General features: G+C 38.5%; 1 long non-coding RNA gene across 1 annotated transcript in view; it reads left to right on the top strand.

Annotated features, from left to right (window-relative positions):
• The window catches only part of LOC309633381, a 364,347-nt gene extending 340,350 nt beyond the window's left edge, over positions 1-23,997 (top strand). The window contains exons 8-10 of the long non-coding RNA XR_014247482.1: positions 19,654-19,780; positions 20,064-20,136; positions 23,420-23,997. This is a non-coding gene — a long non-coding RNA (uncharacterized lncRNA). The remainder of the gene's footprint in view (positions 1-19,653; positions 19,781-20,063; positions 20,137-23,419) is intronic.
• Positions 23,998-27,141: the final 3,144 nt, after the last annotated feature.

The raw sequence follows: 27,141 nt of genomic DNA, 5'->3' as shown, positions 1-27,141 counted from the left end.
CAGGTTATCAAGGAATGTGTCCTCTGGGTGGCAGCCACAAAGCTGGGGCACCAGACTTGTACACAGGCTCCTTTCTCAGAGACACCAGCAACCTGGGGTGGAGCAGAGGGAGAGTGCAAAGATGGTGACTGCTGGCCTCCCTGGTCATTGCAGAAGATTGTAGTTGGTCCCTGGATGTGTGTTTAATTAGGACCCTACCCCACAGGCTGTAGCTACAAAGATAAGCTAATAGGCTTCTTTCACAGAAAGACTGTGGGTTTCAATCTGCTACCTCTCCCCTTGACCTGGGGGTATCCAGCTAAGAACTCTTTGTCTGTTTGTCATACTCCTATGAGACCCATGACTGTAAGCCCACTGGCCATGAGATCCACACAACCAAAGGATGTTCCCTGGGTGGCAGCCACAAAATCATGTCACCAAATGTGTGTCCCCCCCCCTCCTTTTTCAGGAGATAGTGGCCACCTGGAGCAAGGCAGAGGGAGGGCATGAAGAAGGTGCCTCTGTCCCTGGAGGTTATCCCAGCCAGCCCCCTAGATGTGTCTTCATTCAGGTGCCAGCTTGTCAGGCCAACAGGTTAAGATGATCAAATAAGCCTCTTTCCACAAAATCAGGGCACTTTTCAGTTGGCCACCTCCGTGCTGGGCTCTGGGTGGGTGAGTATGTGTCTACAAGCCTTTTAAGTCTATTTCTCAGTGCCCTACAACCTTGTCTCTCATGGACAGAAGCCCTGTTGGCTTTCAAAGCTACACGTCTTGGGGGCTGGTCTCAGAGGCAGGTCTTAAAAGTTGGGGTCCTGATGTAGGGTCCAAACTCTTCACTCGTCAGGGAGAAGCTTGGGGTTGTGTGTCCCTCTGATTGTGTGTCACCATGCTGGACAGTGGGGTTTATGGTGAGGCTGTGTCTCAGCCCCTCCTACCCATTTCAATGTGGGTTTTTCTCATTTACCCAACGTGCAGGAGTTGCTTAGCTAGTTTTTGTTTCTTTCAGAGGACATTGTTCCACGTGTAGCCGTAGATTCAGTGTGGCTGAGGGAGAAGTGATTCAGGATTCTCTTACATCACCATCTTGAACCGAAACCAGCTGCATAATTTCTTAATGGAAAATAAAAAGGATTTTATAATGTCTTTGATAACTTTTTGTTATAAAATGTCTGTTGAAATCCTTAATCTTTAACTGAATGCCTTCTAAAAAGAAATAAGAAGTAATTTAGGACCCGACCAGGAGAAGTGAGTTTCCCTTATCGTTGGCATGAGTTCTCCTAATGTCATTGGGTGTATGTGTGTGTGTTGCCTTTTAATAGATTTAGAAACCCAAGTATTCTTCAGAAATACATTTGGGAAATATTAATCTTGGGTACTGTCAGATGTAGAAGTGGGTCTTCATTCAAATGCATGTGATAGAACTTGTAAGATAATCTTTAGACAGATCTTATGTAAAGTGTAAAAGTGAGAAAAACAGTGAGCTAGGATCATAGCTCCCCAAGGGGGCATAAGACATATTCACACGCTTAGAAAACTTACTTTTACCTGGAGAAACTAATATCCATATAAGAGCAAATAATTAAGATTACTGTGAGATTTTAACCATTTATTTTACCTATATATTCCTTTATTGATTTACTATGTATTACTATATACTTTAAAAATCCCTGTTAAACAGCAAATATGTATCAGGCATTGTGATAAGTTTTAGGAACTCAACCTTGATTGATGAACACAGTCTCGTGCATGTGGTTATGGAGACATATACTTGTATAATATCAGGTGTATGTCAGATAACCAGGTGAATACACCCTAAAGACTGTTAGGTGTTTGTCCTGAAGCTCCTGGGATGGAAGGAGATTTGAAGTCATTAATGCAGAGAATGTTTTTGAAGCCACAGCTGTGGGGAAAATGGAATAAGCAGAGTGCACAGAACGAGATGAGATGAAAGTAAATATGAAATCATAGGGAATAACTAAAAAGGGGTGAGCAGAAAAGGCAACTGGAAACAAGGCTGAAAGGAATCATCTGACCTCAGCAGGGCCAGCTAGCATGTGGTCACACAAGGAAGATAAAGTTTTAAGAAGAAAGTGGTAGTTAATGCAGCAGAAGCTGTAGAGAGTCAGGAAGGTGACCACTAAACGTCCATTGGATTTGGGGAGTGGAGGCTATTCATTTCCCCAGAGCAGTTTGGATGCAGGGCTGGGGGCCAGAACTAACCCGAACAATTCCCAGAAATTTAAGGAGTAAATTCAGGCAAGAATTAAGGACACTGAGTGTGAATTATATTTCTAAAAGGCTGGACTGTGGAGAGAGTAACACAGACTGTGTACCTAATGGGGGATGGATTTAAGGGAATATTTCATTTGTGTATGTGTTTTGATTGCAGGTACTGTAATAAACACGAAAACATTTAAACATCAGGTATCTGTGCCAGTATATGGGGGACTGAATAGACAGGACAGAGAAAGTGCAGAGGGATGCATAGCCGTCCCAACCGGTGTGAGGTGGTATCTCATTGTGGTTTTGATTTGCATTTCCCTGTTGATTGGTGATGGTTGAGCATCTTTTCATGTACCGGTTGGCCATTTGTATGTCTTCTTTGGAAAGATGACTCTTCAAGTCCTTTGCCCATTTTGATTGGATTATTTGGGGGTTTTGGATATTGATTTGTATATATTTTGAATATCAGTCCCTTATCAGATACATAGTTTCTGAATATTTCCTCCTATTCTGTAGGTTGAACTTCCTTCAATTTACTGTTTCTTTTGCTGGGCAGAGGCTATTTACTTTAATGTAGTCCCACTTGTCTTAGTTTTTGTTGCCTGTTATTTTAGTGACTTATCCAAGAAATAATTGCCTAGACCAATGTCAAGGATCTTTTTCCCTATGTTTTCTTCAAGGAGTTTTTTTTTGGTTTCAGGTCTTACATTTAAATTTTTGACCCATTTCAAGTTAACTTTTGTGAGTGGTGTAATATAGTGGTCCAGTTTCATTCTCTTGCATGTGAATATCCAGTTTTCCAAACACCATTTGTAAAGACTGTCCTTTCTCAATTGCGTGTTCTTGGCACCATTGTCAAAAATTAGTTGACCATGTATGTGGGGGTTTATATCTGCACTCTGTATTGTTTCACTGTTTATTTTATAAATTTATTTATTTATTTATTTATTTTTGGCTGTGTTGGGTCTTCGTTTCTGTGCGAGGGCTTTCTCCAGTTGCGGTGAGCGGGGGCCACTCTTGATCGCGGTGCGCGGGCCTCTCACTGTCGCGGCCTCTCCCGTTGCGGAGCACAGGCTCCAGACGCGCAGGCTCAGTAGTTGTGGCTCACGGGCCTAGCCGCTCTGCAGCATGTGGGATCTTCCCGGACCGGGGCCATGAACCGGTGTCCCCTGCATTGGCAGGCGGATTCCCAACCACTGCGCCACCAGGGAGGCCCTGTTTCACTGTTTTTATGCCAGTACCATTTTGTTTTGATTACTACAGCTTTGTAATATAGCTTGAAATCAGGTATTGTGATGTCTCTCACTTTGTTCTTCTTTCTCAGGATTGCTTTGGCTATTTGGGGTCTTTTGTAGTTCCAAACAAATTTTAGGATAGTTTTTTTTTCAGTTTCTGTGAAAAATGCCATTAGGATTTTGATCAAGATTGCGCTGCATCTGTAGGTTGCTTTAGGCAACAAGGACATTTTAACGATATTAACCCTTCCAGTCCAAGAACATGGGAATATCTTTCCGTTTATTTGTGTCTTCTTCAATCTCTTTCCATCTTATAGTTTGTATCGTACAGGTCTTCCACCTCCTTGGTTAAATGTATTCCTAAGTATTTTATTGTTTTCGATGCTATTGTCATAGGATTGCTTCCCTAATTTCCCTTTCAGATTGTTCATTGTTAAGTGCATAGAAATGCAACTGATTCCTGTACATTGACTGTCTATCATGCAACTTTACTGAATTCGCTTATTAGTTATAACAGGGTTTTTTTTTTTTTTGGTGGAGACTTTAGAGTTTTTTATATATTTATAAGATCATGTCATTAGCAAACAGAGATAATTGTACTTCTTCCTTTCCAATATGGATGCTTTTTATTTCTTTATTTTGCCTAATTGCTATAGCTAGGACTTCTCGTACTATTTTGAATAGAAATGTAAGAGTGGCCATTTCTGTATTTTTCTGGTTTTAGTGAAAATGATTTTAATTTTTCATCATTGAGTATGATGTTAACAGGGGGCTTGTTATATACGGCCTTTATTATGCTGAGGAACTTTCCTTCTATACCAATTTGTTGAGCATTTTTATCATGAAAGGATGTTGTATCTGTCAAGTGCTTTTTTTTTCATCTATTGAGATGATTGTATTATTTTTATCTTTGATTCTACTAATATGGTGTATCGCATTAATTGATTTGTGTATGTTGAACCATCTTGGCATTCCATGGATAAATCCCACTTGAGCATGGGGAATTACCCTTGTTGAACTTGTTTTGCAAATATTTTATTGAAAATGTGTGCATCTATATTTATCAGGAATATTGTATAATTTTCTTGTATAACTTTATCTGACTTTGGTATCGGGCTAATGCGGGCCTCATAAAATGAGTTTGGGAGTTTTACTTCCTATTGCATTTTTTGGAGGAATCTGAAAAGGATTGGCTGTAATTCTTCTTTAAATATTGGTAAAATTCACCAGTGAAACCATCTGGTCCTGGGATTTTCTGTGTTGAGAGGATTTGGTTAATGATCAATCTCCTTAGAAATTACTGATATCTTTAGATTTTCTATTTCTTCATGGTTCAGTCTTTGTAGGTCCTATATTCCTATGAAATTATCCAGTTCTTCTGTGTTATCCAGTTTGCTGGCATGTAAGTGCTCATTATAGTCCCTTTGTGTTTTGACAGTGTCTCATATTTTGTGTTTCTGTGGTATCAGTTGTAATGCCTCCTCTTTCATTTCTGATTTTATTTATCTGAATGTTTTCTCTTCTTTTTGTAATCTACCTAAAGTTTTATCAATTTTATCTCTTCAGAGAACCAGCTTTTAGATTCATTGATCTTTTCTGCTGCTTCTCTGGTCTCTATTTCATTTATTTGTTTTCTGATCTTTGTTATTTCCTTCTGCTACTAGAGATACCTTTGGGCTTAATTTGTTCTTCTTTTTCTAGTTCTTTGAAGTGTAAAGTGAGATTGTTTGACTTTTTCTTATTTCTTAATATAGGCATTTATAAACTTCTCTCTTAGAACTGCTTTTGCAGCATCTCATAGGTTCTTATATGTTGTGCTTCTATTTTCTTTTGATTCAAGATACTTCTTGGGTGATTTGAAGATATCTCTTGAATGTCCCTTTCTATTTCTTCTTTGACCCCCTGGTTGTTCAGGAGCATGTTGTTTAATCTCCACATATTTGTGAATTTGTTACAAAAATGATAACAAGAGGAAAAGATCATTACATAATGATAAAGGGATCAATTTATATAACAATGGTAACCATATTCACCCAATATCAGAGCACTTAAATATATAAAGCAAGAATTATGTTAATAATTGTTTATTATATTTAGGTGCTCCAATATTGGCTGAGTTTTTTACTTAGTCTATTTTGTCTGATATAATTATAGCTAACCCTGCTCTCTTTGGGTTTTCATTTGCTCAAAATACCTTTTTTCCATTCCCTCACTTTCAGCCCTGTGTGTTCTTAAAGTTTGTTGAGTCTCTTGTAGGCAACATATATATGTCTTTTTTTGTGTCCATTCAGCCCCTCTGTGTCTTTTGACTAAAGCATTTAGTTCATTTAAATGTAACGTAATTATTGATGGGTAAGGACTTACTAGCATCATTTTGTTAATAAATTTCTAATTGTTTTGTGTTTCTTTAATTTCTGTCTTCATCTCTTGCTGTCTTTGTTAGTTGATCATTTGTGTGTGTGTGGTATGCTTTGATTCTTTTCTCTTGTTTTTATATCTATTACAGGTTTTTATTCTGTGATTATCATGAGAATTTTTTTTAATACATCTTGCAGTTGTAACTGTTTATTTTAAGCTTATGACAACTTAACTACAATTGCATAAGAAAGTTCCACCCATTTAATTGCAGCCCACAGTTTGTGTTGATGTCCCAATTTCCACCTTTCTAAATCGTGTATCCATTAACATAATATTGTAGCTATGGGTTTTTTTTTTTTTAACAGTTTTGTATCTTAACCAGAGTGCTATATTTTAAAATGATTTATATACCATTATTGCAGTATTAGAGTATTTTTAATTTGACTATATATATGCCTTTACCAGGTCATTTTATACTTTCATATGTTTTCAGGTTACAAAGTAGCATCCTTTTTTTCATCTTGAAGAACTCCATTTAGCATTTCTTATAGGGCAGGTCTAATGGTGACATATTTTCTTAGGTTTTGTTTGGGAATGTCTTTCTCCATTTCTGAATGACAGCTTTGCTGGGTTAAGTATTATTGATTGATAGGTTTTTTTTTTTTTTTTTTTTCCTTTGAGCACTTTGATATATCATCTCACTCTGTCCTGGCCAGGAAGGTTTCTGCTCAGAAATGCTTATCGTCTTATAAGGACTCCATTGTATGTGATGAGTCTTTTATCTCTTGCTGCTCTTAAAATTCTGTCTTTGATTTTTGAGAGTGTGATTATAATGTGTTTCAGTGAAGATCTCTTTGGGTTGCATCTATTTGTGGATCTTTGAGCTTCCTGTCCCTGAGTGGCCATATCTCTTCCCAGATTTGGGAAGTTTTCACTTCTTTACATAAGGTTTCTATCCCTTTTTCTCTCTCTTCTCCTTCTGGGACTCCCATAATGTGAATATTATTTCTTTTGATCATGTCTCACAGTTCACACAGGTTTTCTGCTCTCTTTTTCATTCTATTTTTGATTCTCCTCTGACTGGATAGTATCAAGAGATCTGTCTCCACACTCACAGATTCTTTCTTCTGCCTGGCTGAGGTTGCTGTTGAAGCTATCTATTGCACATTTCATTTCATCCAGTGTATTTTTAATCTCCAGAATTTCTGTCTGGTTCTTTTTTATGATTTCTATTTCTTTGTTGAACTTCTTGTTTTGTTCATGCACTCTTTTCCTGAGTTCATTGATTTGTCTATTTATATTCTCTTTAACCTTGCTGAGCTTCCTTAATATATTTTGAATTCTTTACCAGGTAACTCATACGTCTTCATTTCTTTGGATCAATTACAGAAATATTATTCTGTTCCTCTGGTGGTGTCATGTTTTTTGCTTTTGTCTTCTTGGTGGCTTTGCACTGATGTCTGCACATTTGAGGGCAAATTCACCTCTTCTAGTCTTTCCGTACTGGCTTCAGTGAGAACAGACTTTCACCTGGAGGTGGCTGCAAGGGTGCTGGATGGGTGGGGTGCAGTGTCCTTGCATCTTGAGAAGGCACAGTGGCATAGTCTCCATGCTGCTCTGTCAGCCAAGGTTGACATTGGTCAGACTGCCGAGGGCCTGCAGGAAGCAGTGGCATGTAGGGCTATTGGGATCTTCAGAGGCCACGGCTGCTAAGGTCTTCCTGTTCATTTTTCTTTTTTGCTTTTTCCCCAAGGGAAGAAGTTCTAGCTGAGGGATCCTCTCGGCACTTGGTCTGGTGTGCTCGCACTCAAGAGTACTCACAGCAGTATTGGAGCCATGGTCCTAGGATCTGGGACACGCAGAACTGCCACAGGGCATGAATCCTGCATGGATCCTGTAGCACAGGTGCACTGCCTGTGGCTGTGGCACTGGTGTCTACTGTGTGGGTGTGTGCTGATACCCTGTGAAACCAGTACCTGGGGATCAGGGGCTCACTGCGGAGATTCTGGTGTGGGGAGGGGGCACCCAGCTGCAGCAGCAGCACTGGCTCTGGGATAACGAGATACAGTGGTGGCTTGGGCCCAGGGGTCAGGGTGCAGTGGTAGCAGAGCCCTTGGATGGTGGGTCTAAGTCTCAACTCTGGCCCAGGGGCTGTCACAGGCCAGCAACAGCATGACTCCAGGCTGGTCTCTTAAAGCGTGTGTTGGCCCCCAGGGACCTGGGCTGAGTGCAGTGACAGCTTGTCCTTGTCAGTGACAGTTCAGAGCCACATCCTTGGAGCCAAGGGGATGCCCCAGCAATGACTGTACAGAGCCATGACCTGGTACCTGGAGAGTGGGGTTCAGGGTAGTGACACCATGGTCTCAGCAATGAAGGGTCAGAGATGTGGCCTGGGATCCAGGGGGTGGGACATGGGGCAGCTGTAGCTTGATCCCAGGAATGAGGGGTCAGAGCCACGACCTGAAACCCAGGAAGCAGAGCTCAGGGCAGTGGCAGCACCCCTGGCAATGATGGTCCAGGGTCTCAGTACAGATGGGGATGAACCTCAGGGTGGCACAGCCCCGTCCCAGCAACAGTGGGTCAGAGCCTTGACCTGCTGTGAGGGGTGGGCTCAAGGCTGTGGCAGAACCCCTGGCAGTGATGGTTCACAGCTGGACCTAGAACGTGGAGCACGACAGCACAACCTGAGGCTGGCAGCCAAGTCATGCCTGGGGCCCCTGGCTCGGGGCAGCAGGGGCCACCCCAGAAAGGGGGGTGCAAAGCTGCAACCCAGGGCCAGGAGGGGCAAAGAGAAGTGGCAGCTCCAGCCCTATATATGATGGGGTGCTGTGGTGCCAGATGCCTGAGATGGGGCACAGAGGCCCCCAGGGCAGGCGCCACCTCAGCACCCGCTCCGGCCCCTGGGGGGAGAAGCAGAGGCTGATCCAGGCTGCTCTTTCCACTGAGATCAGCAGTGATAGAGACTGAGGTCTCTGTAGCCACAGCTGCAGACGTCCACCATGGTGAGGCCTGCTGGGCTCTCCTGCTGTCCTTCTCGGGGGGAAGGGGGTGAATATTCTCCAGGGGGTTCTTGCAGGTGCTGAGCTGCTCCTGACTGGGGCAGAGGTACTTCCTGTGCTTTTCTATGTCCATCCTCAGTTTTTGAGCTCTACAGGGTTTGTACTGCTCCTTTGTAATGCACAGCTTTCCCTGAGTTCTTTTTAATTAATTTGTATTGGAGTATAATTGCTTTACAATGTTGTGTTAGTCTCTGCTGTACAGCAAAGTGAATCAGCTACACGCATACATCTATCTCCTCTTTTTCGTATTTCCTTCCCATTTAGGTCACCACAGAGCACTGAGTAGAGTTCCCTGTGCTATACAGTAGGTTCTCATTAGTTATCTATTTTATACATAGTAGTGTGTATATGTCAATCCCAATCTCCCATTTCATCCCACCGCCTCTTCCCGCCTTGGTATCCATACGTTTGTTCTCTATGTCTGTGTCTCTGTTTCTACTTTGCAAATAAGTTTATCTGTATCTCTTACACTGTTGATGGGAATGTAAATTGATACAGCCACTATGGAGACGAGTATGGAGATTCCTTAGAAAACTAAAACTAGAACTACCATACGACCCAGCAATCCCACTACTGGGCATATACCCTGAGAAAACCATAATTCAAAAAGACACATGCACTCCAATGTTCACTGCAGCACTATTTAGAATAGCCAGGACATGCAAGCCACCTAAATGTCCATCAATAGAGGAATGGATAAAGAAGATGTGGTACATATATACAATGGAATACTACTCAGCCATAAAAAGGAACGAAATTGTGCCATTTGCAGAGACGTGGATGGACCTAGAGGATGTCATACAGAGTGAAGTAAGTCCCTGGGCTCTTTTCTTCAGTTTGTAGTTGTTTATTTACTGTTGTGTTGTGACCTCTTGGCCCTCCATCTTGCTGGCGTCACATTTATGACATTTTTTTTTTTTATATCCATTCTCCTTTGGTTGTATCTTTGACCTGTGTCCTGTTTGGGACTATTATGAATGAAGCTACTGGAAATATTTTTTGCAGATCTTTTTTTGCCTGTTTTCTTTTCTCATGGTTAAAAATGGACGCTATATACTCTGGGTCATAGGTTTGATGTACATTTGATGTGATAAGAAAATGCCAAACTGTGTCCCAAGATAGCTGTACCGCTTTACACACCCAGTCCACACTGCGTCCATCCTCACCAGCATTTGGTGCTGTCATTTCAGTCAGCTGGAAATGGTCCTTATTGTTTTAATATGCATTGTCCCCATGGCTGATGATGTCGAGTGGTTGGCTGTTTGTGCTGCTTGGTTATTCGTATATATACTTTTGAAAAAGGGCCAAGTCTTTGTCCATTTTAATTGGCTTGCTTCTTCTATTACTGATTTCTGTGAGTTTTTATACATTCTGGATAAAGAAATTTTGTCAGATAAAGGAATTGCAAATCTTTCCCTTCACTCTGTGGCTGGCCTTTTAATTTTTTAATAATATACATTTTATGAGCCAAAGTTTATATTTTTGATAAGGTTCAATTTATCAATGTTTTGTCTTTTATGTGGGTGCCCTTTGTGTTATTGCTAAGAAATCCTTCCCTATGTCAGCACACAAATATATTCTCTTGAATTTTTTCTAGAAATGTTATAGTTTTAGCTTTTGCCTCTAGGCCTGTCAGCTGTCTCAAACAAATTTGTGTGTATTGTGTGGGATAGAAGTTTACATTTTTGTTGTTTGGTTTTTGTATATTCAGTTGTTGAAGAAATAGTTGTTGAAAAGACTTATTCCCTTTGGATTGCCTTGGCATCTTTGTTAAAATTCAATTGGCCATAAATGTGTGGATTTATTTCTGAAGATTTTATTCTGTTCTATTGATCTGTTTGTCTCTACTGTCATCAATACTACGCTGTCTTAATTGCTGTAGATTTACAGCAGGTCTTGAAATCTGGTGGTGAAAGTCCTCCAACATCATTCTTCTTTCTCAAGATTGTTTGGCTATTTTAGGCTCTTTGCATTTCCACATCAATTTTACAAGTAGTCTGTCATTTTCTACAAAAAAAAAAATCTGCAATTTTGATTAGAATGTCATTAAATCTATAGATCAGTATAATGAAACAGACAACTTAATATTTAGTCTTCTAGACGATAACCATAACGTATCTCTTCATGTATTTTGGTTTCTTTTATTTCTTTCAACAATGTACTGTAATTTTCCATGTAGAGATCTTGCACATATTTTGTTAAAGGTATCATTAAATATTTTACGCTATTGGTCCTATAATATTATAGATGGCTTTAATTTCATTTACAATTTTATTGATATTAAATAGAATTACAATTCACTTTTGTATATCGATTTTATATCCTACACCCTTGCAAAGTTCACATATTAGCTCAAAGAGGTATTTCTCAATCTTCTATAATTTTCTATATAAGCAGTCTTGTTATCTCTCTATAAAAAATTCTTACTGCTTCCTTTCTGATCTTTAAGATCTTATTTCCCAAAGCAACAGTGGAGGAAGTTTTCTCTGCTGAACCTGGACATGGTGTGCATAAATGTTGCCCATATTTCACAGTTCTGTGGCACCCGCTCCTGTTGAACTTCACCTCCTGAGGTGAGGAAAATAAATTCCAGCTGTGGACAGCATCTTAGACGTTGGTTTTTGATCTTCCCTTTCTGACCACTTGCCCTTTGGATTTCGGAGTAGCTTAGTCAGTCCCAGCAATTGTGTAAGCCAATTCCTTGAAAGCAAACAATATATAATGCTTATAAAACTATCACCTCCTACTCATTCTGCTTCTCTGGTTGAACCCTGACTGCCAGAGGTTTTGCACACTTTTTTCTATAAATCATCTTACAATTTATTAAAGTAAATTGCCCTAACACATTGCTATTGTTTGAGGAAGCTTTAAAACAAAATCAATATATATATATTTTATTTTAGCATCTTTATTGGAGTATAATTGCTTTACAATGTTGTGTTAGTTTCTGCTGTACAACAAAGTGAATCAGCTATACATACGTATATCCCCATATGCCCTCCCTCTTGCATCTCCCTCCCACCCCTCTAGGTGGTCACAAAGCACCGAGCTGATCTCCCTGTGCTATGCAGCTGCTTCCCAGGAGCTATCTATTTTACATTTGGTAGTGTATATATGTCCATGCCACTCTCTCACTTCGTCCCAGCTTACCCTTCCCCCTCCCCGTGTCCTCAAGTCCATTCTCCACGCCTGCGTCTTTATTCCTGTCCTGCCCCTACATTCTTCAGAACCTTTTTTTTTTTTTTTTGTAGATTCCATATATATGTGTTAGCATACGGTGTTTTTCTGACTTACTTCACTCTGTATGACAATCTCTAGGTCCATCCACCTCACTACAAATAATTCAGTTTCATTTCTTTCTATGGCTGAGTAATATTCCATTGTATATATGTGCCACATCTTCTTTATCCATTCATCTGTCTATGGACACTTAGGTTGCTTCCATGTCCTGGCTATTGTAAATAGTGCTGCAATAAGCATTGTGGTACGTGACTCTTTTTGAATTATGGTTTTCTCAGGGTATATGCCCAGTAGTGGGATTGTTGGGTCATATAGTAGTTCTCTTTTTAGTTTTTTAAGGAACCTCCATACTGTTCTCCATAGTGGCTGTATCAATTTACATTCCCACCAACAGTGCAAGAGGGTTCCCTTTTCTCCACACCCTCTCCAGCATTTATTGTTTGTGGATTTTTTGATGATGGCCATTCTGACCAGTGTGAGGTGATACCTCATTGTACTTTTGATTTACATTTCGCTAATGATTACTGATGTTGAGCATCCTTTCATGTGTGTATATATATATATATATATATTTGAAAAATTATCAATTTAAATGCCTGCTACCTAACATTTTTATCAAAATGTCTGGACAGACTCTTGGGGAAAAACATCTGTCAGCTCTTTATGGTGACATCTACATTTGTCCACACTGTTTTTTGGGTTATTTTTAATTATTAATATATCCAGCTCTGAAAATCTGTCTATTCAGTACATGCTAGCATTTGGATATTATGCTAATACACGTTCTACAATTGATGGGAAATATCTCAAGAAATCCCCAAGTTTAACATAAATGAAATGTACATATATATCATTAAAAATTTTTAAACATTTTAAACTTATGCTTGCTTCTTCATCTATAATTTTGGCCTTAACAAATAAAGATTTGATTGCCATTTCCATTTATTCTGCACACAGTATTTTTCTCTTGCTGACTCATCATGTTATCTATTTTATAATTATTTTTTTTTCCAGGTCAGCCTGATATATTTATTCCCTTAACCTCTGTAATGTCTGAGATTTACCATGTGTCTTCATGGTGTGTTCTTTTGCATCTGGGGTGAAAATAATTATGTCTTCAGAAACATAAACATTCAATTCTACCCATTTGTGCACTCCAAAAATAGCTTAATTAGTTAACGGCTAATGGGAAGGCAAAGTTAGTAAAGATCTCTTGATGCTCATTTGCTACGTGTGGCCTCTTTGTATAAATAGACGGTGGTTGTTTCAAAGTAATATAAGCATAAGAAGAAGGCAATGAAACCTTGAAACTCACTCCCAATATGGCTTTTAACAAAACACGTCTTCAACAGAATTATATTTATGTCTCTCTGCATTTCTCTGCTTCTTCTATATGGGAATTCCAACAAGAGATGATTATCATTGTATACGCTTCCTGATTTTACATTTATTGCTTTATTTTTATCTTTCAGTATTATTGAGATATACTTGACATACATTACTGTATGAGTTTAAGGCATATAGCATAATGGCTTGATGTACATATACTGTGAAATGATTGCCACAGTAAACCTAGTGGACATCCATTACCTCAAACAGATTAAAAAAAAAAAAAAGAAAGAAAAATGTTTTTTTCCTTTCTATGGGAACTCTCAGCAGTGTTCAAATACACCATACAGCAGTGTTAACTACAACTGTGCTGCAGGTTAACTCACAGCACTTAAGCTGTCTTGTAAGTGGAAGCCAGTATGCTGGCCACCTTCAGCCAGCTCCCCCACTCTTCACCCCTGCCTCTGGTAAAGATCTAATCTCTCTGCAAAGACTTTGTTTTTGTTTTGATTCCACATATGAGTACTTGTGGGTTTTTTTGTCTGACTTTTCGCTTAGTATAATGTCCTCAAGGCCCATCCATGTTGTCACAAATGGAAGGATTTCCCTCTTTATAGCTGAGTAATATTCATGTGTGTGTGTGTGTGTGTGTGTGTGTGTGTGTGTGTATGGGTATTGTATATAAATCACATCCTCTTTATTCATTCTTCTGCTGTTGGACTCTTAGGTTGTTACCAGCCTTGGCTTTTATAAATAATTCAATGAATATGGAGGTGAAGATATCTCTTTGAGATAGTGATGCCACTTCTTTTGAATAAATACCCAGAAGTGGAATTGCTGGATCATATGGAAGTTCTATTTTTAATATTTTTAGGAACATCCATACTGTTTTGCACAGTGGATGCACCAATTTACATTCATACCAACAGTGCACAAGAGTTCCCTTTTCTCCACATCTTCACCAGGAACTGCTATCTCTTTTTTGATGACAGCCACTCTGACAGGTGTGAGGTGATATCTCACTGTGGCTTTGATTTGCATTTTGCTGATGAGTGAGGTTGAGCACCGTTTTCATGTACCTGTTGGCCATTTGGATATCTTGTTTGGAAAGATGTCTATACAGGTTGTTTGCCTGGTTTTAATTGGATTATTTGTGGCCTTTTTTGCTATTGAGTTGTGTGAATTCTTTATATATTTTAGATGTTAATCTCTTATGAGACACATGGTTTACAAATATTTTCCCCCATTTACTAGGTTAGGGTTAGGTTTAAGGTCCTACAGTTAAGTCTTTAATACATTTCAAGTTAATTTTTGTGACTGGTGTGAGATAGATAGGGGTCTATTTTTATTCTCTTACATGCGAACATCCAATTTTCCCCGTACCATTTATTGAAAAGACTGTTTCCCCCATTAAGTATTCTTGGCTCCCTTATCAAGAATTAGTTGACCATAATGCATGAGTTTATTTCTGGGGTCTCAATTCTGTTTCACTGATCTCGGTATATCTCTTTTTATGCCAGTACCATGTTGTTTTGATTATTATAGCTTTACAGTATAGCTTGAAAATCAGGAGATGTGTGATGCCTCCCACTTTGTTTTTAAGATTGCTCTGGCTCTCCAGTCTTTTGTGGTTCCACACAAATTTTAGGATTGTTTTTATTACTATTGTGAATAAAATTCCATACAATTCCATACTATTGGAATATTAATAGAGATTTCTTTGGCTCTGTAGATGGCTTTGGGTAGTGTGGATATTTCAACAATATTAATTCTTCCAGTCCATGAACATGGGATATCTTCCACTGATTTGTGTCTTCCTTAATTTAATCAATGTCTTGTAATTTTCCGTGTTCAGATCTTTCATTTCCTTGGTCAAATTTTTTCCTAAGCATTTGTTTTTATGTATTGTAAATGGGATTATTTTCTTATTTCTTTCTCAGATAATTTTTTGTTAGTGTATAGAAACGCTACTGGTTTTTATATGTTAATGTTATATTCTGCAACTTTAGTGAAGTCATTGATGAGATCTAATACTTTTTGGTTATGTTTACATTTTTCTCTATATAAAATCATGTCATCCTCAAATAGATACAATTTTTCCTCTTCCTTTCCAATTCTGGTATTTGTTTTTCTTGCCTGATAGCTCTGGCTAGGACTTCCAGTATTATTTTGAATAGAAGTGCTGAGAGTGGGCACCCGGTCTTGTTCCTGATCTTAGAGGAAAAGATTTCAACTTTTCACTATAGAGTATATATTGTTACTAGTGGGCTTGTCATCATGAATGGATATTGAATTTTGGCAAATTTTTTTTCTGCATCTATTGAAGTGATTTTTATCTTTTACTCCTTGTGGTGTATCACTTTTGTTTTGCATATATTAAACCATCCTTGCATCCCAGAGATAAATCCTATGTGATTATGGTGAATGATCCTTTTCATGCTGTTGAATTCAGATTGCTAGTATTTTATTGAGAATTTTTGCATCTATCTATACTCATTAGGAATATTGACCTGTAGTTTTCTTGTTTGTCCTTTTCTGGCTTTAGTATCAGGGTAATGCTGGCCTCTTCAAACGAATTTGGGAATGTTCCCTCCTCTTAGATTTATTGGAAAAGTTTGAGAAGGATTGGCATTCATTCTTTCTTAAATGGTAAAACTCACCAGTGTAGCCGTCTGGTTCTGGGCTTTCTTCATTGGGAGATTTTGATTACTAGTAAGCCTGCTCACTCAGGCTTACTAGTAATTGGTCTCTTCAGATTTCCCATTTCTTCATTTTCAGTCTTGGTACGTTGTTTCTAAGAATTCATCCATTTCCTCTAGGCTGAGCAGTTTGTTGGCATGTAGTTGTTCATAGTAGCCTGTTATGATCCTTTGTATTTCTGTACTAGCAGTTGTAATGTCTCCTCTTACATGTATAATTTTGCTGATTCGAGTCCTCTCTTTTTTTCCCTTTTTTAGTCTAGCTAAATGTTTGGTAATTTTGCTTATCATTTCAAAGAACCAACTTTTAGTTGTATAAATTTTTTCTATTATATTCCTTTTCTCTATTTCATTTATTTATGCTCTTTATTATTTCCTTCCATTTATTAATTGAGGTTTAGTTTGTTCTTTTTTGCCTAGTTTTAGGATCTTTTTATTTTCTTGATATATTTTTATCACTATGGACTTCCTGTTAAACTGCTTTCATTACATGCCCTGAGATTTGTTATGTTGTGTTTCCATATTTGTTTAATTCAATATACTTTTTAGTTTCCCCTTTAATTTTTTCTTTGATCCACTGGGTGTTCAGGCAAGTGTTGTTTAATTTCCACATATTTGGGAGTTTTCCGGTTTTCCTCATTTTTAGTTTTATTCCATTGTGGTCAGAGAAGATACTTGGTATAATTTCAACCTTCTTGAATTTGAAAGACTTGTTTTATGGCCAAGTAAATGATCTATCCTACAATATGTTTTATGTGGAATTAAGAAGTGTATGTATTCTGCTTTTGTTGAATAGAGTGTTCTGTATGTCTGTAGATCTGTCTGGTGTATATTGTTTTTCAAATCATCTGTTTCCTTATTGATTCTCTGTCTGGGTGATCTACCCATTGCTGAGTTGGTGTATTAAAGTCCCCAACTATTATTCTGTTGCTGTTTGTTTCTCCTTTTATTTCCATTAGTATTTGCTTTATGTTATGTTTTTTTTTGTGCTCCAATTAAAATTTTCCATTTGTTAAATCTTCTTGATGGATTGATGATCCCTTTATCATAATAATAATGACCTTGTCTTTTTACCATTTCTAGTTTAAAGTTTGTCTTTAAGTATAGCCAACCCTTGTTTGTTTGGCTGTTGGATTTTTTTTTGTTTTCTTTTCGTTATCCTTGCTTGAACTGTCTATTTCCATCACTGCACTCATGGTCTGTGTGTGCCTTTCAAGCTAAAGTGAGTCTCTTGAAGTCAGCATATCATTGGATCTTGTCATTGTTTGATTTTAATCCAGTCAACCAATCTATGTCTTCTGGTTGGAGAATTTAATGCATTTAAAACAATTAATGATAGGTAAAAATTTACTATTTCTATTTTGTTAATTGTTTTGTAGACTTATCATTCCCTGCATCTTACTCTGCTATCTTCTTTTGTGATTTTATGACTTTTTGTTTCAGTATGCTTCAAATTTATCATTATCTTTTGTGTACCTACTACAGGTTTTTCCTTTGTTGTTACCATGAGGCTTACATAAAGTATCTTAAAACCATAGCATCCACTTTTATACTGGTAAGAACTTTCATAACATTCCTAAACTTTACACTTTTATTTCTCCTCTCCTTCTCATCTTAGGTTATTGATGTTACAGTTTACATATTTTATGTTGTGTATCCAATAAGAGATTATTATAGTTATGGTTATGTTTAACACATCGTTTTTTAGCTTTTAAACTCAAGTTGTAAGTGAATTACACCCCACCATTACCATATTAGAGACTCTGACTTTGACTACATATTTACCATTACCAGTGGGTTTTGTACAATCATATGTTTTTACAGTGTTAACTACTGTCCTTTTACTTCCACTCAACTCGCTTTAGAACTTCTTGCAAGACAGGTCTACTGGTAATGAATGCCCTCAACTTTTATTGAGAAACTCTTATCTCTCCTTCATTTCTGAAGGATAGCTTTGCCAGCTGTAGTGTTCTTGGCTGACATTTTATTTTTCCTCAGTATTTTGAATATATCATACCATTCTCTCCTGACCTGAACATTTACTGTTGAGAAATCCATCAATAGTCTTATGGGGGGGGGGGTTCCCTTGTATGCAACTTGTCAATTTTCTCTTGCTGCTTTAATTTTTTTCCTTTGGCTTTGATTTTGACATAATTAAATTTGTCTTTGCCTTCCCTGTTCATGTTCAACCTATTTGGTATCTTTTGGGCCTCATAGATCCAGATCTCTTCCCAGGATTGGGAAGTTTTCAGCCATTGTTGCTTTAAATATACTTTCTGTCCCTTTCTCTTTCTCTTCTCCTTCTGGGAGTCCCTCAATGCAAATATTTTCTTTTTTCTTTGATGGTGTCCCGTAAGTGCTTTAGACCTTCTTTATCCTTTTTCATTCTTCTTTATATTCGTTACTCTGTCTTCAGGGTCAGTGATTCTTCTGCATGGTTAAGTCTGCTGTGGAAGCTCTCTATTGAATTCTTCATTCCAGTCATTGCATTATTGAGCTCTTGAATTTGTTCCTTGACAATTTCTATTTTCTATTGTTGAACTTCTCATTTTGTTCATGCATTGTCTTCCTTATTTTGTTTGTTTAGTTGTCTGTGTGTTATTGTAGTTCACTGAACTTCTTTAAGAGGATTATCTGAATTTTTTGTCTGACAGCTTATAGTTCTCCATGTCTTTAGGGTCACTTATTGGAAATTTATGATTTTTTGGGGGTGGTGTCTTGTTTACCTGATTTTTCATGATCCTTGATTCCTTATGTTGGTATCTGCACATTTGAGTAGGTGGTCTCCTCTTCCAGACTTTACAGGTTCACTTTGGCAGAGAGTTCTTCACCAGTCTGTTCATCTTGAGATTCTAAACATGTCAGGTGATATTGTCCTTGGGCAGATGGGGCTTGCTGTCAGGGTCTATTTTTGGGTGAGGCAACTATCTGAACTGTGAGGTTGGAGAGAAGGTGCCACTGGCTGATAACAGTTGGATAAGTTTGCTTCCCAAGAGATGCTGTAGGATGGTGTCTTTCCTGAGTTCTCTGGTCAGGCTTCCTCGACAGTGGAAACTGGGTACTATACTCACAGGTAGGTAGTGCTGTGAGTTAGCTTCCCTGCCCTGGTTGGGCAGCAGAGTGGGCCCCAGAGCCTGCATGGTTGGTTGTCTGGGAACCTGAATCAGGCAAGTCCGTGCACAGAATTTCCAGACCAGGTGGGGCCATAGTCTTGCCTGCAGATAGGGAAAGCCATGAGCTATGTCTCCATTCAGGTGCTACTTTAAGCAGGGCTGTAGGATGTGTAACAGAAGAACAAACCTGACTCCCTATTGGATCCATTCCTTTAACGAAAACCTTTGTGCTCTGTCCCTTGTGCTTAGTCATGCTGGCTCTGCACCTTCGTAAAAGAATATTGCCTGTAGCCTGAAATATACAGATTGGCCCATTCTCAAGGCTCTGACCTTTAAAGGTATAACACTTTTCCATCCATATAGAGCTAAAAAATTGCAGAACAGAAAATAACAACTGTGTTGTTGGCATTTTACAGGAGCATTGTGACCTGAGCTACGTGGACAGCTGCAAGAACAAAGGATGCTGACACCAAGACGTTTGCAACAACCACCAGCCACACCTCCTCCCCTTTCAGTGTAAAAGAAGCCTGAATTCTAACTCCGGTAAGCGGGTTCTTTGGGACACCAGTCCACTATCTTCTCAGTCTGCTGGCTGCGTGGACTCTGTAACAGATGGACTACACAGCTTCCCGTGTGCTCTGGTTACGTTCCTTGGTTGGGCCAGCTGAAGGCTCTTGAGCAGGGGAAAGGGGTACAAGTAGTTTTTCTGCCCTGGAGGGGCCCCTATATAGGCCCCAAGATCACCCAAGTCTCTTGTGTGGGGATTGAATTAGGCGGAATTGTGCACCAAATTCCCTGGCCTGATGGACCAACATCCTAACTGCAGATGCAGGGCCTCTGCCCCAGTGCCACTGTAATTGGAGCTTCAGGATGGGCTACACGGATTCCCAGGAGCTCAGGTAAGGCTTTCTCCTCGGAGGGGCTAGGAGCTATGCTCAGCAGGTTGGGGGCTTTAGCTTAGCTCCCCTGCCTGGGTTGCCTGGAGAAATAGCTCCAAGGACAGAAAGGCGCTTTGTTTGGGGTCTGGACTTGAGCGGAATCATTCCCCACCTTCCCTGGCTCTGCTCCAGTGCTACTGGGCAGGGCAGCTTCCAGGTGGGTCCATGCTGGAGCCACACTCAGCCGTGGGTGGGTTGTGACTCAGCTCCCCTGCTTGGTCAGAGGGGCAGACCAGGCTCCACGTCTATGAAGCTCTCTGTCTGAGTTTGCACATCAGGCAGACCTGCCCCCCATGAGTCCCCAGCCAGACTGCGCCTTCTTGGACCTGCAGGTGAGCAAAGGCTCTGGGTGGGTCTTTGACTTGGGCTCTGCAGGCAGGAACCTGGCCTGTCCAGGTCCCAGGGCTGGTGCTGCAAGCCCCTCCCCCTTCTCTGTCCCTATACGATTCCCGGGGCGAAGCCTGCAGACTCCCCATGATCCTGGTGAGGCGGGACCAGAGTGGGGCTCCTGAGAAGCAGCCGCCATGCTGGGGTCTGGACGTCCCCCCGGCTCTCTCCCCACACCGAGCCCTCCGTGTGCAGTGCTGTCAGAGTGTAGCTGTTCCTCTTACCTTCTTATGGTGTGTCTGTGGTGCAGCCGCACCCCCATTCTAGGGTTTCACGGTGGGGTCTCGTCCATGAAGAGTTGTTAGTTGCTGTTCTTGGGAGGGGAGCAAAGTCTTGTGACGTCACTCCTCTGTATAACTTTAATCTTAATATGAGCCACGGGAAAGTATTACTGTGTTCATCTTGGACAGATCCTGAGAGAATCATATAATTAGGATACTTTGGTAGCTTGAAATAAAGGTAAAATCTGTTAAGAAGCTTGAAATAATTGTTAAGGAAAAAAATACGTATTTATATGAAAGGTTAACTGAAATGTAGATTATAACTTTCCTTAAAGGTAGTCCCTCTTTTGTAGTTTATTTTAAAGTCTAATTTGAGAATCAATTAATTTTTAATTTCCCTCATGATTAGTTCCCAATCAAACCCATCTTGACCAATCTTTCAGTCCCTTGGGAAATTCCCTTTATCTAGGCCATGTTTTGCTCACGAATTTAAAAGGCAGAAAGACTGGTGATCTGAAATGGTATTGCCCCAAACCATAAAATTCAACAGAAATGCATCATGTTCCACAAACATTTCACTTGCATTTCGGATGAAATTAAATTATATCAATTAACATTTAAGAAAACAGACCAGTTGGAGACTAAGTGACACATACTAATTAACCTGTCAGTTAGACCTCAGAATAAACCCATCTTAGTGCATATCTGTGAACACCTTGTAAGTGTGTCCTTGACTTTGGAGGGAGGGATTTGGAACTTGTCTTTTTTAAAATTCAGCAATTAGAGAAAGAAGAACAAAAAAAACCCCCCGAAGTTAGCAGAAGGAAAGAAGTCATAAAGATCAGATCAGATATAAATGAAGATGTGACACATATATACAGTGAAATATTACTCAACCATATTAAGAAACGAAACTGAGTTATTTGTAGTGAGTTTGATGGACCTAGAGTCTGTCATACAGAGTGAAATAAGTCAGAAAGAGAAAAACAAATACTGTATTCTAACAACACATATATATGGAATCTAAAAAAAAATGGTTCTGGTGAATCTAGGGGCAGGACAGGAATAAAGACGCAGACGTAGAGAATGGACTTGAGGACACGGGGATGGGTTAGCTGGGAGGAAGTGACAGAGTGGCATGGATATATATACACTACGAAATGGAACATAGATAGCTAGTGGGAAGCAGCCGAATAGCACAGGGAGATCAGAGGTGCTTTATGACCACCTAGAGGGGTGGGTTGGGGGGGTGGGAGCGAGGCAGAAGAGGGAGGGGATATGGGTATATATGTATATGTATAGCTGATTCACTTTGTTGTACAGCAACAACTAACTCAACAATGTAAAGCAATTATACTCCAATAAAGATGTTAAAAGAAAAAAAAATTCAGCAAATCTGCTTAGTGAAAATTGTACAAGCAAGTACACTGATGTAAGCACACACTCAACACCCATATGTATTAATACATTTTAGGAAGTGCTCTCCTCAAAACAAAATCTGCAGTTGCAAAATAGTGTGTTATCAGATGATAGTACCATGCAGTAGTTCTAACAGTAAAATCTCAACATTCTTCTCACCTAACTTTCAGCTGATGGAAAAGTCAATAGCAGCCATTATTTGATAGCTAGGGATTCTAATATTGAAAGGTAAAAATGAAGGAAGGAAAGACAGCTGACTATATTGTCCATCACATTTCCAAATTAAGGGCATTGAAGTGTATTTTGAAATCTTATAGAGAACTGGGAAGGAAGGAAACAGAAAGAGAAAGATATAGAAAGACAGGGAGATAGGGCAATGGATAAAGGGGTAAGAGGGATGTAGGGAGAGGGAAGGGAGAGAAGTTAGCACTATTTGTAACTCTTTGTCTGCATTAATAAGGATTTTCTCTGCACTTGCAACTGAAGAAAATACAAAAGTCAGTCATTTGCTGAGGTTGGCATCACACTATGAGTGGTAGCAATATATTAGGTTTTCACTTAGATATTGCTGCCTAAAATATGTGTTTACACCTCCTAATCTGAGGGGTTTTTGTTTAAGAGAGCTGTGCAAGTAATAATTGCTAAATAGGGTTTAAAAAGCTAGGAAAGCATCTAATGCTCGCATCTAAAGCATTTAACATCCTGAGGTATCTGCTCTCTGATGGGTTCACAGAAAGTTATCATTTTTAGAAGTGTTTTTTCCCTTGTTGTTAGTGTGGGCAAGAGGCTCCCTCTAGCTCTCTACATCCAAGGAAGAATCCAGAAGCCCTGTTTTTAATTTTTTGAAAAGTATATTTTGACAGAACTAACAAAATGAATTCCCGTTAATAAAATATAACATTTTGATTCAGTTTGTGTAAATAAAATATAACCATATGATCCAATTTATAGACTATACTTGTATGTGTTCATTTTAAAAATGTAAGTGGATGGAATGGTTGATATTATTTGAATAGGAACTTAGTTTAAAATTTAGTTGTCACCTAATATTCTAAGACACGTTACGTTCATCTAAATACTTTTAAAGATTAATGCTGTAACGTGCTGCCACTCAAATTCAGGCCATGCAAATTCAGATCTGGTGTCTACTAATCCTTTATATATTTCTGGCTATTTTATTTTCCTAAAAGCCTCTTTACCCTAGAAAATTTCCACAGGTGCATTTGGGGAAGGAGACTCTGCATGAGACTTCCGTAGAGGGAGGTGGCCCACCCATCAATCAAAGGTGTCCTCAATCAGCTCTGACCTGTGACTGAGCTGGGGTCTGCAGAAGCAGTGAAGCTTCCTTAACCTGCATCATGGTGACTCATGGCTACATTGAGGTCATCTCAACTGGAGTACTTCCTCTAATACAGAGTAAGTCACTTTTTAGTAGTTGGCTCATGAATTTCACTACAATGATCAATGAGCCACAGAATCATTTAAACCAAGTCATTCTCTTTACCATTTTTTCTGCTGCCATTTATAGTATAATTTTATATAATTTAAATATGTATGAATATTAATGTATATAATATGCAAACATATATGTTGTGCCAGATATTTTCAGAAAGGACAAAGCATGTTTAGGTGCTGGATTAGAAGACTTGAGGAATTAAAAGCCAGGCATGTGATTATTGCGTTAGTTCACTTACCTAGAAATGACTATCAAAGCTGTATCAAAACGTGAAGTAATGATTTCTGAAGCATTTCCTTACTTGGGAAACTCTGTGATTAAAAAACAGTTGTAAAAGCACTCCAGTCCATGTAAAGAATATATATGACTATTAATTACAGCTACCAATAATTTACATTCTTAAATTCAGTTTCCATAGATTTTCCTTCCCTCCCCCTCCCCTGGAACATAACTCTTTCTTATATAGAACCAACTAAAAAAAGAACACAAAATCAGAAAAAGCAGTTAGCCAGAGACCCAAATTTAGTATGACATTACTAAAAGCATAGAAATAAAATGTGGTAATTATGCAAGACTTGTGAATACATTATAGATAACTTATTATTGTTTTTGTTGTTTTGAATATGTTATTTCCATGGCAACCTGTGGATCATAATACATATGGTCCTTTAGAGATTTCAAAAATATCCTTGTAAATGCAAACTCTCTTAATGTTTAAAATCTCAGGAGGCAAAAATGTTACAGCAAACTATCACAGTTTAAAATTATATTTAGCTTAATGTTTATAAATATTTAGTATCTATTGAAAATACAATTTCTTTAGGAAAAATATGCAGACATTTATATTTGGTAGCTGCTTTTCATCTTAGCATATTTTTATGACACTAAGCGTAATATTATATTTATGCGATTTGACATTATGTTTCCCAGTGTTTCCTTGCGTTTCTGAAGGTGAACTGGTGAAAACACCTCCTGGGATTCATGCTCTGTATCTTCTTTGAGCCTCAGTTTATTTTATCCATAAAATTCGGATGTTCTCTAACAATTTATCTTTAGTAAGTGGTACAACCATTTGTCATGCCAATCTAGGCAAATCCTTAAACTCTTGCAAGTTTGTTCCATTCCATGTAAAGGGAAGGGCCAACATGGACAAATATTCCCCTACATTTTATAAATTTAGTTGCTTTCTTCCAGGTTGTAGAGAGCATTCTCTATATTCAAATGAACAGTAATACTTTCCTCTCTACAAAACCCTCAATAAAGGAAAGTAAAAATATCTTGGTATTAAATAGATGAATCCAATCAGAAATGCTGAAAATATTTTTGCACTCTTTTTCTTACTTAAATTCAGTGATTACATCATTCAGTTCCTATGTTGAGATTACAATAATGTATATTTTTTTAAATTGAAAGTAAGTGGAGAAGCAACATTAGTTTGTTTCCTAGTCTATATAACCTTAAAATTAATGTCCATCACTCACTGAATGATTAAATTATTATTATACAACTCTAGGAAAAATATCAGGTCGCAAGAGTGACATTAGGGAATATGGTAGAGAAGCAAGTACCAGGAACCTGTTTCTCCACCTAGAAAATAATTTTATGGCACAAAATGGCTGAAGTGACTATCCTGAAACACTGGACTCTATTTGAATACTTGCTGCTTCCAGGAGAAAGCTTGGCTGATAAGTAAGTTACAGTTAATATTCGTTGATTTTTGTCTTCAAGATGGGAGTGGCTCTCTATCCCACATCCCTGAGCCCTGTGCCAAGCAGCAGTGGGGAGGGCAGCCTGTGTTTCAGGCATGGCTTGTTGGAGCCAAGATGGGCAATTAGGGCCTTATCCTCCAAATATTGGGGTTATGAGTTCTGACTGCTGACAGATGCTTCTGATCACCAAGATTCAGTACAGAAGCTGGCCCTCATTGTTTCACCCCACCAGCTAAAGAGGCTCCAGAAAATTTTAAAAAAACAACTTCTGGATTTTTCTTGGACATTCAAAAAGAGCAGGGAATATACGGGAATTTAGAAAGCCATTGCACATGCCCAAGGAGAGAGGCAGGCTCAGAAAAGAACTAAGACCTTAAGCTTTCACTTCAAGCTGATTACCAGCAGAAGACACACTACAACAATGAAACCAAACAGCAATTATCCCCCTGTGAAAGGGGGATAATTTGATTTTCATATTACCATATTAAATATGATTCAAGTGTAAATTTTCAACAGAAAAATCACAGGATATACTAGGAAACAGAAAAGTATGGCTTATTTAAAGGAACAAAAAAAGTGGATAGACAACATACCTTAGGAAGTCCAACATCAGACTTCATGGACAAAGACTTGAAGACAACTGTCTTAAAAATTCTTAGATAGCTAAAAGAAGACATTGGCAGGAAAATCATGCATGAAGGAAGTTGAGAATATCAATAAAGAGATAAAATTACAAAAAGAACCAGAAATAAATTCTGGAGCTTAAAAGTCCAATAATTTAAATTAAAAATGCAATAGAGATTTGACAAGCAGAAGAAGGAATCTGCAAACATGAAGATATAACACTGAAAATTACTGAGTTGCACAAATAGAAAAAAAAAGAACAAAGAAAAGTGAACAGAGCCTAAGCAATCTGTGGGACATCATCAAACAGATCAACATTTGCCATTGTGGGAATTCCAGAAGAAGAACAGGGAAAACATTTGCAGAAATAATGACTGAAAACTTACTAAATTTGAAGAAATAGTCCCAGAAGCTCAATGAACTCCAAGTAAGTTAAACTCAAAGAGATCCAAACAAAGACACATGATAATCAAACTATTAAAAGACAAGGAGGATCCTGAAGGCAGCGAGAGAAAGGTGACTCCTCATATACAAAGGATCATCAATAACTTTCAGTCAATTTCTCATCAAAAGCCTTGGAGAACAAAAGGCAATGGGTTGATATATTCAAAGTGCTCAAAGAAAAACTTGTGAAGTTAGAATTATATATCCAGCAAAACTGTCCTTCAAAAATGAGGAAGAAAAACAAAAGCTGAGGGAGTTTATTGCAACTAGATCTGGCTTGGGAGAAATGCTAAAAGTAGTCTTTCAGGTTAAGATGAAAGAAAACTAGATAGTCATTTCAAGCCTTACAAAGAATTAAAAATCTCCATTAAAAGTAAATTCATGCAAAAGTATAAAATTTAGCATTAATTTTGATATGTAACTATTTTTTACTATCTACATAATTTAAGAGACAAACAATTATGAATCTATGTTATTGTGAACACAAGGTGTAAAGATATAATCCATGGTATAAGTAACAGAAAGGTAGCGGGGTGGGCAGAAGGGACAGAGCTGTATAGGAGCAGAGACTTTTTTTATGCTATTGAAATTAAGTTGATATAAATTCAGATTGGATTGTTTTAACATTAGGATGTTAATTGTAATCGCCATGGTAACCACAAAGAAGATATCTATAGAATATTGTGTAATAGGAAATCAAGGGAAT

Source organism: Balaenoptera borealis (genome assembly GCF_965194805.1).
Source record: "Balaenoptera borealis genome assembly, chromosome: 8".
Taxonomy (NCBI): domain Eukaryota; kingdom Metazoa; phylum Chordata; class Mammalia; order Artiodactyla; family Balaenopteridae; genus Balaenoptera; species Balaenoptera borealis.
The sequence above is the reverse complement of the archived record's forward strand: the minus strand, read 5'-3'. Positions and strand labels throughout refer to the sequence as shown.